The sequence below is a fragment of the Physeter macrocephalus genome, chromosome 9, assembly GCF_002837175.3.
Source record: "Physeter macrocephalus isolate SW-GA chromosome 9, ASM283717v5, whole genome shotgun sequence".
Classification (NCBI taxonomy): domain Eukaryota; kingdom Metazoa; phylum Chordata; class Mammalia; order Artiodactyla; family Physeteridae; genus Physeter; species Physeter macrocephalus.
Window position 1 is genome coordinate 96857045 of NC_041222.1, and position 16820 is coordinate 96873864.

General features: G+C 42.7%; 1 long non-coding RNA gene across 1 annotated transcript; it reads left to right on the forward strand.

Moving 5' to 3' along the window:
- Positions 1 to 7791: 7791 nt before the first annotated feature.
- Positions 7792 to 11720, forward strand: LOC129392391 (uncharacterized). The gene is made up of 2 exons (XR_008618158.1): positions 7792 to 9457; positions 11036 to 11720. It is a non-coding gene; the product is annotated as an uncharacterized lncRNA (long non-coding RNA).
- Positions 11721 to 16820: the final 5100 nt, after the last annotated feature.

The following is a 16820-nucleotide window of genomic DNA, read 5'->3' on the forward strand; positions in this document are numbered from 1 at the left end:
CTCCGCCACCCGCAGTCTCCGCCCGCGAAGGGGCTTCTGGTGTGTGGAAACCTTTCCTCCTTCACGGCTCCCTCCCGCTGGTGCAGGTCCCGTCCCTATACTTTGCCCCTACCCAGGTACGTGGGGAGTTTCTTGCCTTTTGTGAGGTCTGAGGTCTTCTGCCATCGTTCGGTGGGTGTTCTATAGGAGAAGTTCCACGTGTAGCTGTATTTCTGATGTATCTGTGAGGAGGAAGGTAATCTCCGCGTCTTACTCTTCCGCCATCTTGCCTGCTTCCACAGACATAGTTTTTAGTAACATCATTTTAAATGACTGGCTAGTTCTCGATTCTAAGGAAGTATAATATGTTTAATGCCCTATTCTTGGGTAGTTATGTTGGTTTTCATTTTTCCTATTATAATTAATTCTTTAATGAACATACTTGCAGTTAAATATTTGTATTCATTCATGATTATAGCCTTAGTACAAATTGCTAGAAGCTGAATTCTTTAGTCAAAAGGTATGCCCATTTTGAGATGTTGATAAACATCATCAAAGTGACCTTGAGAAAGTGTATATGAGCCCTCATGTCCTCTCTAACACTGAATTTAATAACTTTTAAAATAGTATTGCCAATCTGATAGTTGGGAGTATTCTATTTTTTGTGTTATTTATGTTTCTGTTTCTTATCTTTATTAACCATTCATACTTATTCTTTGTGAACTGTATATTCGTGTCATTTGTCCATTTAAAATTTATAGTGATTTTTTTCTCATTGATTTGTATAAACTCTTTGTATGTGAGTTATATTTACCCTTTTCCTGTAATGTATTTACAAATATTTTCTCCAATTTGTACTTGCTTTTTTTTTTTTTTTTTTTTTTTCTGTTTTGGCGGCACCAAGTGGCATGTGGGATCCTAGTTCTCCAACCAGGGATCGAACTGGTGCCCCCTGCAGTGGAAGCATGGAGTCTTAACCACTGGACCACCAGGGAAGTCCCATCACTTGCTTTTTAAAAGTTAAAATAAGTGTTAATTTTTAAAAAATTTATTTATTTTATTTATTTTATTTTTGGCTGCATTGGGTCTTCGCTGCTGCACGTGGCCTTTCTCTAGTTGCGGTGAGCGGGGGCTGCTCTTTGTTGTGGTGTGCAGCCTTATTGTGGTGGCTTCTCTTGTTGCGGAGCATGGGCTCTAGGCACATGAGCTTCAGTAGTTGTGGTGCGCAGGCTTCAGTATTTCTGGCGCATGGACTCTAGAGCTCAGTCTCAGTAGTTGTGGCGCATGGGCTTAGTTGCTCCGCAGCAGATGGGATCTTCCCAGACCAGGGCTCGAACCCGTGTCCCCTGCATTGGCAGGTCACTTGCTTTTTAAAAGTTAAAATAAGTGTTAATTTTTTAAAAATTTATTTATTTTATTTATTTTATTTTTGGCTGCATTGGGTCTTCGCTGCTGCACGTGGCCTTTCTCTAGTTGCGGTGAGCGGGGGCTGCTCTTTGTTGTGGTGTGCAGCCTTATTGTGGTGGCTTCTCTTGTTGCGGAGCATGGGCTCTAGGCACATGAGCTTCAGTAGTTGTGGTGCGCAGGCTTCAGTATTTCTGGCGCATGGGCTCTAGAGCTCAGTCTCAGTAGTTGTGGCGCATGGGCTTAGTTGCTCCGCAGCAGATGGGATCTTCCCAGACCAGGGCTCGAACCCGTGTCCCCTGCATTGGCAGGCAGATTCATAACCACTGTACCACCAGGGAAGCCCAAAATAAGTGTTAATTTTAAAATAGCTTTATTGAAGTATAATTGACATATACTGATAAAGGTAATGACCAAAAAGATAATGAACATTTCAATTACCCTGAAAGTTTCACTGAACCCATGTAATTCCTCTCTCTCTCCCCTCCCTGCCTCCTATCCCTATCCCCAGGCAACCGTTAATCTGCTTTCTGTCACTATCAATTAATTTGGATTTTCTAGAATTTTTAGTGGAATCATGTGGTATGGATGATTCATTTTACCTGGCTTCTTTCTCTTTGTCTGGCTTCGTTCTCTCAGTATAATTCCCTTTATTTTCATCCATGTTGTTGCGTATCTCAAGAGTTCATTTCTTTTTCATAGCTGGGTAGTATTACATCACAGAGACAGGTTGTTTATTCATTTGCTTGTTAATAGACATTTGGGTTATTTCCAGTTTATGGCTATAACATAAAAACTGTTATGGACTTTCTTGTACAGTTGGACATATGTGTTCATATGCAGATACCTAGGCGTGGAATGGCTAGGTCACACGGCACGTTTGACTTTTTAAAGGAAATTGCCCAGCTACTTCCAAGTGGTTGCACCACTTTACGTTTCCACCAGCAGATGAGAGTTCCAGTTGCTTCCTTCCCTAACTAATACACAGTATGGTCTGTCTTTTTAATATTTAAATTGTGTTTCCTCAATGACGCATATGCTTATTTGCTGTCTGTCTGTCTTCTCTGGCACTTAATATTATTGATATTTAAGCATTTAAAAATATTCTGGATTCAAGTTGTTAGGTATTCTCTCCCCATTTATGGATTGCCTTTTCATTCTCCACTGAATTGCCTTTGTACTTATATTAAAAAACAGATGTCCATCTCTGTGTGGACCTATTTCTGAACTTTATAGTCTGTGGTGTTGACCTATTTTTCTATCTTGACACCAGTGTCCCACTGTCTTGATAATCAGTCTTGAAATAAGTTAGTTTTAGTTCTCAAACTTAGTTCTCCTTTTTCAAAGTTGCTTGGGCTATTCCGGAACTTCTGTATGAATTTTAGAATCAGTTTGTCAGTTTTTACAGAAAAAGCCTGATTGGAATTGTGTTGACTGGATAGATCAATTTGCGGGAGAATTAACATCTGAACAATAGTGAATTTTCTGACCTGTAAACATGGTACATCTCTCCATTTATTAAGGTCTTTATAGAATTTCTATCAGCATATACATTTTTATTTTAATTATATATATTTTAAAATTATATATATTTTTTCTTTATAATAGTTTTGGAGTTACAGAAAAATTGTGAAGATAGTACAGAGATTTCCCATGTACTCCACACCCAGTTTCCCCTATAATTAACATCTTATGTAAGCGTGGCACATTTGTCAAATTTAGTGAACCAATATTGATATGCGATTAATAACTAAAGTCCATACTTTGCTCATGTATCCTTAGTTTCTACCTGATGTCCTCTTTCTGGTCCAGGCTGCCACCCAGGACACCACATTATTAGTCGTCATGTCTCCTTAGGCTCCTCTTGGCTGTGCAGTTTCTCAGATTTCCCTTGTGTTTGATGATCTTGATAGTTTTGAGGAGTACTGGTCAGGCGTTTTGTAGAATGTCCCTCCATGGGGATTTGTCTGATGTTTTGCTCATGATTAGACTGGGGTTATTGGTTTTTGGAGGATGACCACAAAGGTAAAGTGTCATATTGTCTCTTGTCACATCATATCAAGGGTATATACTATCGACATAACTTATTACGATTGATGTAAATCTTGGTCTCCTGATTGAGGCAGTGCTTTTCAGGTTTCTCTTTTGTGAAGTTACCCTTTTTTTCCTTCATTACTTACTGTCCCCTTTGGAAGGCAGTCATTACAGTAAGTTCCCTACATACGAACCTTCAAGTTGCGAACTTTCAAAGATGCAAAACTGGATCGTTTGAAAAAACTGGATTGTTTTTTCAAGAGGGTAGATAGAATTAAATCCAACGAGGAACCAGAACCTGCACCATCAACGTCAGGCGTGAGTGACATTGCAGCTTGCCCTCCGTCTCCTATCGCTGATGATCCTTCAGCTCTACCACCTCCCACCTGCTCTTCCTCCTCCAGTCAGTAACTCTTCTTGCCTGTTCGCTCGATGCCAGCGCCTGGATGCCAGCTGTTGTTCTGTACTACTGTACTTTTCAAGGTACTGTACTGTAAGATTAAAAACGTTTTCTTTATTTTTTGTTTCTTTTTATATATTATTTGTGTGAAAAGTATTATAAACCTATCACAGTACAGTACTATATAGCTGATTGTGTTAGTTGAGTACCTGTGCTAACTTTGTTGGACTTATGAACAAATTAGACTTACAAACACGCTCTCGGAACGGAACTCGTTAGTATGGAAGGGCCTTACTGTATGCACATTTCTCACTTAAGGAGTGGAGAGTTATGCTCCACTTCTTTAAGGGAAGAGCATGTAGATTTTTAGTGTACAGATCTTTCATGTTTGCCAGATTTATCCCTAAGTACTTTGTATTTTTGATGTTATTTTATATGGGATTGTTTCATAGTTTCTAAGTTCCAATTTTTCGTTGTTAGCGTTTAGAAATACAGTCATCTTTGTATATCAATCTTGCAATCTTGATAATCTTGCTTATATGTCCCAGTAGCTTTTTGTAGGTCCTATTTGATTTTCTACCTAGACAATCAGGTAGTCTGCAAATGAAAACAATTTTACTTCTTTCTTTCTAATCTTGGTGCCTTTATTTTTCGTGCCTTATTATTTTTTTTATTTTTAAAAAATTAATTAATTTTAAATTAATTAATTAATTATTGGCTGCGCTGGGTCTTCGTTGCTGGGCGTGGGCTTTCCCTAGTTGTGGTGAGCAGGGGCTACTCTTCATTGCCGTGCACAGGCTTCTCATTGAGGTGGCTTCCCTTGTTGCAGAGCACGGGCTCTAGGCATTCGGGCTTTAGTAGTTGTGGCACATGGGCTTAGTTGCTCTGCGCATGTGAGATCTTCCCGGACCAGGGCTCGAACCCGTGTTCCCTGCATTGGCAAGCGGATTCTTAACCGCTGCGCCACGAGGGAAGTCCCATATAATTGCCTTTCTTTTATTTGCTTGGTTTTAATTTGGCCTTCTTTTTCTTGTTTCCCACAGTGAATCTGAACTATTTCTTCTTTTCTAATATAGGCATTTAGTGCCATAAATGTTACCCTAGTTGCTGTTTTACTTTCTTCTTTTACCCATGAGTTATTGAGACATATGTGAGTTTCTAAATATTTGGAGATTACCTGGAGATCTTTCTGTTATTCATTTCTATGTTAACTTAATTGCAGTTAAAGAACATATTTTTATATGACTTAAATAACTTTAAATTTATTGAGAATTGTTTTATGGCCCTAAATGTGGTCCATCTTGGAAAATGTTCCAAGCACACATGAGATGAATGGATTTTCTGCTGTTGGGGGATGAAGTGTTCTCTAAATGTCAGTAGGTCAAGTTGACTGATAGAATCATTCAAATCTCCTAATGCCCACAGTGATTATCTGTCTACTTCTTACATTAACTCATCCCAGTATGTTAGCTGAGAACAATTTGATCTGAAATTGTAGAACAACATTAAAGTGGAGCCAGTAACATTCTTATTTTGTTTTCCACATTATTGAGAGACCATCACTATAACATTTTCCAAAGTGACTTCCTATAAAATACTAGTCTGATGAGATGCTCTGTGCAAACAATGTCCTACAGGGTCAAAGGGGTATGAAACATTTGGACAGTTAGAATACACATAAGCACATAAAAGACTGTTTAATTTGGTTAGTCATTTCTCAAGTTTATTTGACCACAGCACCATTTCTACACTTACTGATAAAATCTCTCAGTACTAAAATTATTTAGAACATATTTTAAGAAATACCAAATACGGCTATTGTATTCACATAGTTATTCTTTATCATGTTAGGAAAGTATTTTTTAAATCTATTTTAGAAAGAATCCTCTTTTTTTTAAAGAATAGATGCCAAACTAACAAATACTATTGTGATGATTATGTGATTTTTCCTTTTTGATCTATTAAAGTGACAAATCAAATTAACTCAGGCATATTATTTTTTATCAGAAAACTGATATCGATTTGTTAGAATTTTATGTAGACTTTTGGGGTACATTTTTGTAATTGAGATTGGTCTATTTTTTATGTATATGCTAATTTGGTCAGATTTTGGCTTTAGGGCTATGATATCTTCTTCAACTAATTGGGATTGTTTCCTTTTGTTTCTGTGCTACAGAACAGTTTACATAGCATAAGAATTGTCTGTGTTTTGAAAGTTCAAAAAGACTTGCCCATAAAACTGTCTGTGCTTAGAGCCATAACTAGGTTATAAATGCACACAATTAAGGGAATGTGATTTGCTTTGTACGTAAAGACTGGGGGATTATTAAATGCTTGATGTATTGAAGAGGCCTCCTTAAAGTAATAGAGCCCCTTGACATCCATTCCAAGAAAAGATGGGCTCCCTCTGTGTTATCTGACTTAGGGTTTCCCTTTTTCAGGAAGCTAATTCTTTACGTAAAAGGTGTAAACTGTATGTTGACTAGAACAGAGGCCCCTGGCTATATCTTTACCAGCAACAGAAGAAACGATGGTGTTTAAACTCCTCTCAGTCAGGACTGGACAACTTGACACTGACCCAAAGTGAGTGAACCTGAGAGAGGTTGATGGGAACAGAGCATTCCACTAAGCAAGGGTCTCACCGTCTCAGAGACAGCAGGTACAGCACAGGCCCAGGTGCCTATAGTTCCCAGTTATCAATGTCAAGGTAGTTCTGTGTCATCACCCAACGTCAAAACGCTCTTCTTCATGGTCAAATCAATTCCTGTTGCCTCTTTCTTAGGGTCTGCTCTGTGTATTTGGTAATTGAACCATGAACCTGGAGGGAGGAGAAATTCACTAGCACCGCACTCCGGGCCAGCAGCTACACTAGTCCTGGGAATCCCTCTCTCTAAGGAGGCCGAGTTTAAAGCTCCTATTCTCATGGGACTTTGAGGCGAGGAAATGAGATGCCGCTGGGCTTCACGTGAACTTGGCTACCCTCCTGCTCTCAGTGATCACGCGCCTCTGTGTCTGCTGCTTTCGGCCCATGGAGACCGGTCTCCTCGCTGACTTCCCTGTACACTTTGCTTTGCAGGTGGCTTTGGCTTGACACAGACCTAACCTTCATGATCCGTTCTTTATTCTGAAAGTACATGCATGTGGGGAGCGTTCAGATGTCCTGTACATTTGCCCAAATGCACTAAGAAAAAGAAATGCTTTCCCTAGACACAGGACGATAGCTGTGTGCAGTCGGGCCAGCGTTTGCATGAGTCCAGACCAGGCTGCCTTGCTCCATACCTTTAAGTCACTTTGCAGAGTAACAGGCAGGCCTGTGCCTGGTGGCCAGTTTCCCGTCTCCTGATGCTGTGCAGGTTTTTAGGCTGTTTTTTGCCTCTGATGATAGCTCCACTCGCCTCGTTGATTGCTGTGGTCTCTGAACCTCTGTAAGCTGAATTTCATACCTGCATTTCACCAGACTTGTGGTGTGAAAGTGGTCACTTTAAAACGGACACCAGACTTTTCTAACTTCGTATCTCCCACCTGCTGGTCTGACTGAAACTTAAGCTTCCTTAAATTCTCCCCCAGTTATTTCGGGGAGTCCCCTGTGTTTCCCCACATCCTCTCTGTCTCTGGCAGAGGTCCCATGCCTTTGTTTCTGGCACTGCCACACGAATGCAGTGTCACTGGCTGCCACCCTGAGTGCCACCTGGTGTCAAAGATGCCGGTAGGGGCGACATGGTGCGGGTCCAGGTGGAGGAATTGTCTTTTCCCCAATTCCATCACACTTTGGATAGTGGGAGTTCAACAACAGAAGTGGTTCTCCATCTTGGCTGGACCTTGGAATCACCTGGGAAGCTACACAAATTCGGATGCCTGGGCCCTGGAAATCAGCATTCTGATTTAATTGGTTTGAAGGTATAGCCTGGAAGTTTTAAAAGCTCCCCAGATTCTGACATGGTCAAGGTTGAGAATCACTACCTTGCTACCTAAAGTATGGTTTGCAGACCAGGAATATGGGTAGGCCTTAGGAGTGTACAGAAATGCAGAATCTCAGGCCACATTCCCCCACACCCCCAACCCACTGCGTCAGAATCTGCATGTAAACAAGCTCCCGGGAGATCTGTGTGCATATGAACGTTTAAGAAACACTGGCTTGGACCCTGACTGTAGTCGTCCAGTATTATAAATTAGCTGACAGTGACCAGAAGCCCTGTCACCTGTTGAAGAAGCATATGTGTCCTTTTAACTTTAATGTGTTTATATATGTCTTCTTATGTTGAGAAGTTGCATGAGGCCTCTCTGATAGGGAAGAGTGGTTGCTCAGAGCTAGAGAGATTACTGAGAATTCTTTGGCTCTTGACTCTGCAGACTTCTGGAATTGTTATAGGATGAAATGTGTATTTCCCACCCCCCATTCATAAGTTGAAGTTCTAACCCCCAGGGCCTCAGATGTGGCTATATTTGGAGAGGAGGTCTTCAAAGAGGTAATTAAGTTAAATGAGGTCATTAGGATGGGCCTTACAACCCAGTATGACTGCTGTTCTTATAAGAAGAGGAGAAGAGGACACAGACACATAGAGGGAAGACCATGTGAGGACACAGGGAGAAGACAACCATCTACAAGCCAAGGAGAGCGGCCTCAGGGAAAACCAAGACTGCCAACGCCTAGATCTTGGACTTCCAGCCTCCAGAGCTGTGAGACAACATAGGTCTGTTGCTTAAGCTGCCCAGCCCGCCGTGCTTTGTTATGGGAGCCCAGGCAACTAGCACGGGGCTCCTCAGCGCTTCACAAACTCCCTCGGCCTGCAAAGCAGTGTTCCATCTTCCTCACCACCCTCTTTGTACCTGAATCCTTACAGCTGAGCAAGCTGTTTGCATGCTCATCTCATGTTCCTGGGAATTTCAACCCTTGGGTGCAGTCCAGCAAACCCCACCCCTGCAGATTCGTCATGCCCTGTCCCTCGGGCCCTCCCGCTTTCTTTCAAAAAAAAAAACAGCTCCTGAAGCTGCGGATGCCTCTGCCTTTGCTCCAGGGTGGATCATAGTTGGTCCAAGGGACTGGGTGAGACGGATTTCGTGCCATCTCCTCTTGTCCACATTTCTCTCCAAGATGGCGGTTCATAAAGACGTCTTCCCCATTCCTTGTAGCCAAATTGGAAAAATTAAAGTGCTCCATGCATATCATGTGCTGTTAGCACTCAGCTCCACAGCTGCCCCCAGAACGCCTTCCCCAGTCCCTGTTGCTAGCTGCTTCCCAGGTAAGGGCTGTCAGTGGAAGCCCTAGCAGGAAACCGGAAAACAAGAGCTTCCTGTTTCCGGCTCAGGAAGCCGCAAGTGCAGCTGCAGCTCCGGGAGCAGCTTCCTGATCTCTGGGTAACCCCCAACCCCTCGTATGTTACGTCTGCAGTGATGCCAACACACTTGTAAGCAATACATTGCGTTAAATTCCATTCTCCTCTAACTATGCAGGGCGATTTCTGTTTCTCTCTCTGGGTATTGACTGACACAACATGCAGATGAGCTGATGCAAACACACCCTGATCAGGCGTGTGTCTGGATGGGGGTCCAGGGGGAAGGGGTCCCTGGCTTCTCAAGCCAATTTCTTCTCTGCTCTACTCAACCCCGAGCGCCTTGGCCACTGTGGCTTTTGTAGCACAGGTATGACGCTTGTCTGCCATCAACGATCATGGCTCCTGCTAACGTGTTTTGCATGTGACTGACACTGGCTCCGTGCCTCACCTCCCTCCTTCACCCATTAAAAGCGTGGTTGCGACATCTCTGGTATCTCAGTCACCTCTTGCTTCGGGCTTTTCCGGCCCCGCACATGCAGCATGCAACATTGCTGCTCTAACTCTTCCAAGCCAGCCTCCACACACAGTCTGCCCCATTCCCATCCCTGGAAGGAGATAAAATTCATCTAAAAATCCCAAGTGTATTATTCCGGCTTCAACCAGAGAAGCAGAACCCATAGGAAAAGGGATCTAAATATGCAACAGGATAAAGGGTCAAGGGATTGTTACAGAGACGGCCTCCACAATCGTGGGAGCTGGTTAGGCAGTCTCTCTAAGGCTGTGGTCTCCGCGCTTGATGCTGGAGCTTTAAGTCCACGGGACAGGGAGTCGGGAAGGGAAGATGAATGTCAGGGGCAGCCTGGAAGGTGCAAACATGGCTGGAACCCCTGAGGACGGACTGCAACCGTGTCAGTTCTTGTTGCCTCTGACCTTGTGGTATGAGTGTCCTGCAGAAGGTGGAGACTTTTTAAATGCAGCTAAACACACACGCCTGGCCCAGGAGTCGGAGAGGTGGAGGGAGGCTCCCGGGGAAGGAAGAGCTGGTCCAGGTCCAGCAGCTGCTTCACGCCAGTGAGATGAGTCAGCAGATCCTCAGCAAAGTGTGCGAGCTGCACCATGGCTGCTGTTTCCCCTCTGCCCTGGGACCACTCTAACCGGAAACACAAAAGAAAGGCAGTTCTGGGAAATGTGACTTAGCCCAGCCAAGGTGACACATGACCAAGACACCACCCCCAGATGAAATGGCCTTCGATTTCCTCTTCCTTTGGCAGCTTCAAGACATCTTCTAGCCAACCTCCTCCTTGAGATTTTAAAACCATCAGAGCTTCTTGAGCTAATAGGCACAATGCCACAGGGCTCCCCATTTTTCCTACAGAGTTAGAATAGTTTGCAAAGGATGGAAAGTCAGTGTTACAAGAAAGCAGATCCTAAGGCTCATGACTTAGATGTTTACTGTCTATCAGCAGGAGTCTTAGTTGCACATTTAGAGCACTCTTTGAAGGGGATTATAAACAATGTGATCTGTAAAAAATGCTGCGTGAGCTGCCTGAGACGAAGTATGACTGTCTTTGTAAAAATAAAAAACTACTTGTTTGACCCACCTGACTCAATAGCTAAACCAATTATATTCAAAATTTAATTTTAATTCCAATAAAAGTAATTGAATTGAAAAATAATAAAAATAAAACCATCAGAGCTCTTTCTCTGGGATTATTTAAAATGACCTCCCCCCAGAGCTATGAGACAGAACACACTACCTGGCTCTGGTCCTTGCTTCTCAGGGTCCTTGTGTAGAGTGTGGTCCTCACAGGTCTTTGCTGGTCTAGTGGCATATTTGTGAGGGAGGAGAAGAGCAAGGTGCTATAACAGCTGATTTTGATTAACTAGCAAAATGTATTATCCTCTTCACCAACAAGAAATACACTCTCACCTTTCTCAAACTCAGCCTTGGGACATCCCTGGTGGCGCAGTAGTTCAGAATCCGTCAGCAATGCAGGGGACACAGGTTCGAGCCCTGGTTGGGGAAGATTCCACAGGCCACGGAGCAACAAAGCCCGTGCGGCACAACTACTGCGCCTGCGCTCTGGAGCCCGCGAGCCACAACTACTGAGCCCGCGAGCCACAACTGTTGAAGCCCGTGCACCTAGAGCCCGTGCTCTGCAACAAGAGAAGCCACCGCAGTGAGAAGCCCGCGCACAGCAACGAAGAGTAGCCCCAGCTCCCGCAACTAGAGGAAGCCCGCGTGCAGCAACAAAGACCCAATGCGGCCAAAACCACCACCAACAGAAAACTCAGCCTTGCATTCCGTGCCGGGAGGAGAGTCCTATGCAGCTCAGGCCTCTAGATTCCTATGCCTTTTAAAAAAATTTAGTTTTTTCAGCTTTTATTGGTGTCAAGTTAGGCATGTTGTTGTTTTGGACTTTAAAAGGTACCGCATTCTACCAGGTTTGTTAGAAAAAGTAGCAGTAGCCCCTTGGTCCCTCTCCCAGAAGCAATTCTTTTTATTCCTTTTAGCTGATAATTTTGGGATTTATCTCAATAACTCTAAAGAACATGGCTTTATTGCTTTTTGCTTTTTCTTTTTAGTTTTAAGCTCCATGGAATGTGAGGATAAAACTATGTTTTCCCAATGTAATGATGGTTTAAGCGGTATTATTTTTTTTTCATGAGCTTACCACAAATATAACCCCTAAGCCACAATTGTCTAAATCTTCTCTCATGATATTCAGACTCATCAGGTATTCTATCAATTTCATCTTCCTGAGGAAGAGTCGCCCTGAAATTTCTGATCGTCTCCAGTTCGGAGTGATTTTCCTCTGTACCTGAGGCACAGCTATTATCCTGAGGTGTTCTTAAATCATATTTGGGTGGGATTTCCTTATGTTTAACTTTTTGAGGAACTCCCAAACTCTTGGACCTCAGAAGCACTCTGTGCATCTCAAAGAAATGTTATGAAACAGAGACTCCGTTAGACACGTGAAGAAATAGCTGAGCAGATACACAGGATAGGGAAGCAACCTAGAGACTAGTGACAGCAGGACCCACGATTTATTGGGAAAGAGAGTCTCGTGCATTTGGTCTTTCAACCTCCACTCAGCTGTAGAAGGATGGGTGTTGGGCCTGGAACACTTCCTACCAAGAGGAAGCCCACATAACCTGTGCAGGGCTTATGCCTTGTGTGGGAATGTCTTCTCCTGTTTCATGCTCAGTGAATATTCCTTTGTTTTACTTAAGTGTGTGCACCAATGGCCTTCAGGTAAGACCCCAGCTTTCAGTCTTTCAAACTCCCTGGGGGAGGGGCTGTGGCATGAGAGGGGTGCACATAAGCCATCTGCCCTTTGTTGGCTGCTGGGGGAACCCGCTAGTCATGAGGGACCATCGTACATGATTGGAGCTGAACTTGCTCTGACTGTTCTCCATGTAAGTAAAGCATTGTTCCATTCAGTGCTTGAGTATGTTGTGTTTTTTGATACCGAGATGCAGTGGGAAGCAGTGTTTGGAGTTCTCCCCTTGGGGATGGATAACCAGTGCGTGGTGTTCTAGTCAACGGCATTGACTAGTCCCTGGTGCTACTCCCATGGTCCCTTACTCCAGCCTCTGTGATGCTCTTCCTTTTCCATGATCTTCCTTGGTCACATAGAAAGTGAGCTTTGGAGAATGTGCCCTTTTTGAGGGCTGACCAGCTTTTTTGGTCTTGTAGATAGGTGGGGCCCCTGTCTCAGCCTACGGGTCCCTGGCTGGTCACAACTTCACAAGAAAATGCGGGAGGTTGCTCGATCACATCAAAACTACTGTGTCTCAGAATCGTCCATCCTGTGGAGGAAGGATGGGCGATTGTCTGCTGACTCTTCCGATCTTCTGTCCCTCACTCACCAGCGCCCAACTCTTGGGGCACTAACTCCCTCATGTTTCTGGGCTGTGTTATCTGATCCTACTGAGTGGCCACTGGGGAAGCCAGAGTTTCCCTGGCTCCAGCTGGCTGAACTGGGCGCTGGTGTTTTTGAATACTGCTGTGATAAAAACAACAAAGCTGTGATGAACCCTGGTCCTCACACCTGGGAAAGACTGTGGTCATCAGTAGGGTTAGAAGATAAAGCAGAGGTGAGAATAGAATAAAATATTTGCACATCATCTCTGATAAAAGACTAGTATCTAGAATATACAAAGAAATATTAAAATTCAATAATGAAAAGAAAACCCAGTTTAAAAATGGGCAACAGATTTTTTTTTAATGTCTTTTAAAAATTTTAATTTTATACTGGAGTATAGTTGATTAAGAATGTTGTGTTAGTTTCAGGTGTACAGCAGAGTGATGCTTATACATATGTTATATGTATACACGTATCTATTCTTTTTCTAATTCTTTTCCCATTTATGTTGTTACAGTATATTGAGCAGAGTTCCCTGTGCTGTACAGTAGGTCCTTTTTGGTTATCTATTTTAAATATAGTAGTGTGTATATGTCAGTCCCAAACTCCCAATTTATCCCCCCCAACCTTTCCCCTTTGGTAGCCATAAGTTTGTTTTCTAAGTCTGTGAGTCTGTTTCTGTTTGTAAATAAATTCATTTGTATCATTTTTTTAAAGATTCTGTATATAAGCAATATCATATGATATTTGTCTTTCTCTCTCTGACTTACTTCACTTAGAATGATAATCTCCAGGTCCATCCATGTTGCTGCAAATGGCATTATTTCGTTCTTTTTAGTGGCTGCGTAATATTCCATTGTATATATGTACCACATCTTTTTTATCCATTCATCTGTTGATGGACATTTAGGTTGTTTTCATGTCTTGGCTATTGTAAACAGCGCTGCAATGAACATTGGGATGCATGTATCCTTTTGAATCATAGCTTCTCTGGATATGTGTAAAAATGGGCAAATGATTTGAATGCAAATTTCTCCAAAAAATATTCAGAAATGGTCAATAAGCACATGACAAGAGGCTTGTTATCATTTGCCATTGGGGAAAGGCAAATGAAAAATACAAGATACCACTTCACACCTGCTAGGATGACTATAAACAAAAAGTGTTGGTGAGGATGTAGAAAAACTGGACCCCTCATACGCTGCTGGTGGAAAGGTAAAATGTTGTAGCTGCCATGGAAAACAGCTTGGGCATTTCTCAAAAAGTCAAACATAAAGACACCCTATGGCCCAGCAATTCTACTCCTAGGTGTTCTCCAAGAGAACCGAAAGCATAGGTCCACACAAAAATTCATACACGAATGAACATTATTCATTCATAATAGCCACAAAGTTGAAATAACCCAAATGCCCATCAACTGATGAATGGATAAGAAAATGTAGTATAGCCATACAATGGAATATTATTCAGACATAGAAAGAATAAAGTACTGAAACATGTTACAGCATGGATGAACAATAAAAACATTATAGTAGGTGAAAGAAACCAGACAAAAGGGCCAGCTATTATGTTGTTTCACCTATATGAAATGTCCAGGATAGGCAAACTCCTAGAGACAGAATGTAGATTAGTACCATCGGGGGCTTGGGGGTGCGGGGGAGGGGTACAAGGTTTCTTTCTGGGGTGATGAAAATGTACTAGAATTAGTGGTAACAGTTGCCCAAGTTTTTGAATATACTAAAGACCACTGAGTGGAACACTTTAAATGGGTGAATTTTGTGGTATGTGAATTATATCCCAGTAAATATTGTATGAGAAAAGAAGATGAAGTAATGGGGCAGCAGCCAGATTGTATGAGCAGAGGACTGCTGTGAACCTTTGCTGGGCTTGCTTTGTGTAGGGAGAAAGGCAAGTGGCTGAGGCCCCGGAGGCCAGTTGTCTGTGGAGGTGCATAGACTGGGTCTCAAATAGGGCCTGAAGTTATCGCAATCCCTTTTAGTCTATACTGGTTGTTCATTTGGATGTATAACCCCTGGAAAAACTTAGTGGGCTTCTGATCTGTCTGATTCAAGAACACCATTATGGGACTTCCCTGGTGGCTCAGTGGTTAAGAATCTGCCTGCCAATGCAGGTGACACGGGTTCGAGTCCTGGTCCGGGAAGATCCCACGTGCTGCAGAGCAACTAAGTCCCTGCGCCACAACTACTGAGCCCATGCACCTAGAGCCCGTGCTCCACAACAAGAGAAGCCACAGCAATGAGAAGCCTGTGCACGCAATGAAGAGTAGCCCCTGCTCGCCGCAACTAGAGAAAACCTGCATACAGCAACGAAGACCCAACGCAGCCAAAAATAAATAAATAAATAAATAAATGAATAAGTCTATTAAAAAAAAAAAAAAGAACGCCGTTATGTGCCAATAGCCTCACCCATAATCCTTCTGTGGGCTCATTTTTAATTTTTATTATTTTTTCCATTGAGATAGGTTTCTATTTAAAAACAAAGACCTGATTATCTAGAAACAAACGTAAGATTTAGCAAAAATGAACACAATATAATGCAAACAATATTTGATACTAATAGAGTGACATCAGTAGCTCCATAGATGAAGTACTCAGAAAAACAGATAAGCAGAACACAAGACCCTACAGATAAATGAACAAAGGACATGCCCAGACATTTATTTAAAAAAAATTTCCCCAGGTTTATTGAGATGTAATTGACATGCAACATTGTGTAAGTTTAAGGTGTACATTTGATACATTTCTCTATTGCAAAATGATTACCATTTTGGTGCTACCATTAGCTCACACCTTCATCATGTCACATAATGACCATTTCTCTTTTGGGGTGAGAACATTTAAGATTTACTCTCTTAGCCACTTGCAAGTATATAATAAAGTATTATTAGCTATAATCACCATGCGTACACAGGATCCCCAGAGCTTGTTAACCTTATAACTGAAAGTTTATACCCTTTGACCAACATGTCCCCATTTCCCCCACCCCTCCTGCTCCTGGGACCGCCAATCTATTCTGTTTCTTTGAGTTTGGCTTTTTTAGATTCCACATATAAGTGACATCATACTGTATTTGTCACAGTCATGGGATAGTGGTGTGACCCAGCTAGACTAGTCCTGATCAGTACAGGGGCTAAGAGCCTGCAGTGAGGGCAGGAAACACCTGCTGAAGGGTGGATACAAAGATCGTGTCAGTTTCAGAGGTAGGAATCTTGATTATGGCACTGATCAAAGCAGGGCCCTTGGTTAATAAAATATTTCTGGAGAAAAGGTAACTTTGAATTAGACACCTGATTTCTCAGCATCTTTTAAGACTAAAAATTAGCATTTATTTGGTGCTAGGCACTGTTGTAAGCACTTTGCACGTATTTACCCATTTAATTATTACAACACAGTATGAGATATTTTGTGGAGTAGGAAACTGAAGCATAAAGAGTTAAAATAATTTGCCAAAGTTTATACAGGTACAAAATAGCTTTGCTGGGAGTCAAACCCAAGCTGGCTGTCTTTTTTTTTTTTTAATTTTTATTGATTAATTTATTTTGGCTGCGTTGGGTCTTCGTTGCTGTGCGTGGGCTTCTCATTGCGGTGGCTTCTCCTGCTGCGGAGCATGGGCTCTAGACTGTGGGCTTCAGTAGTTGTGGCACATGGGAGCAGTAGCTGTGGCTCGCGGGCTCTAGAGTGCCGGCTCAGTAGTTATGGAACACGGGCTTAGTTGCTCCGCGGCATGTGGGATCTTCCCGGACCAGGGCTCGAACCCGTGTCCCCTGCACTGTCAGGCAGATTCTTTTTTTTTTTTTTTTTTTTGCGGTACGCGGGCCTCTCACTGTTGTGGCCTCTCCCA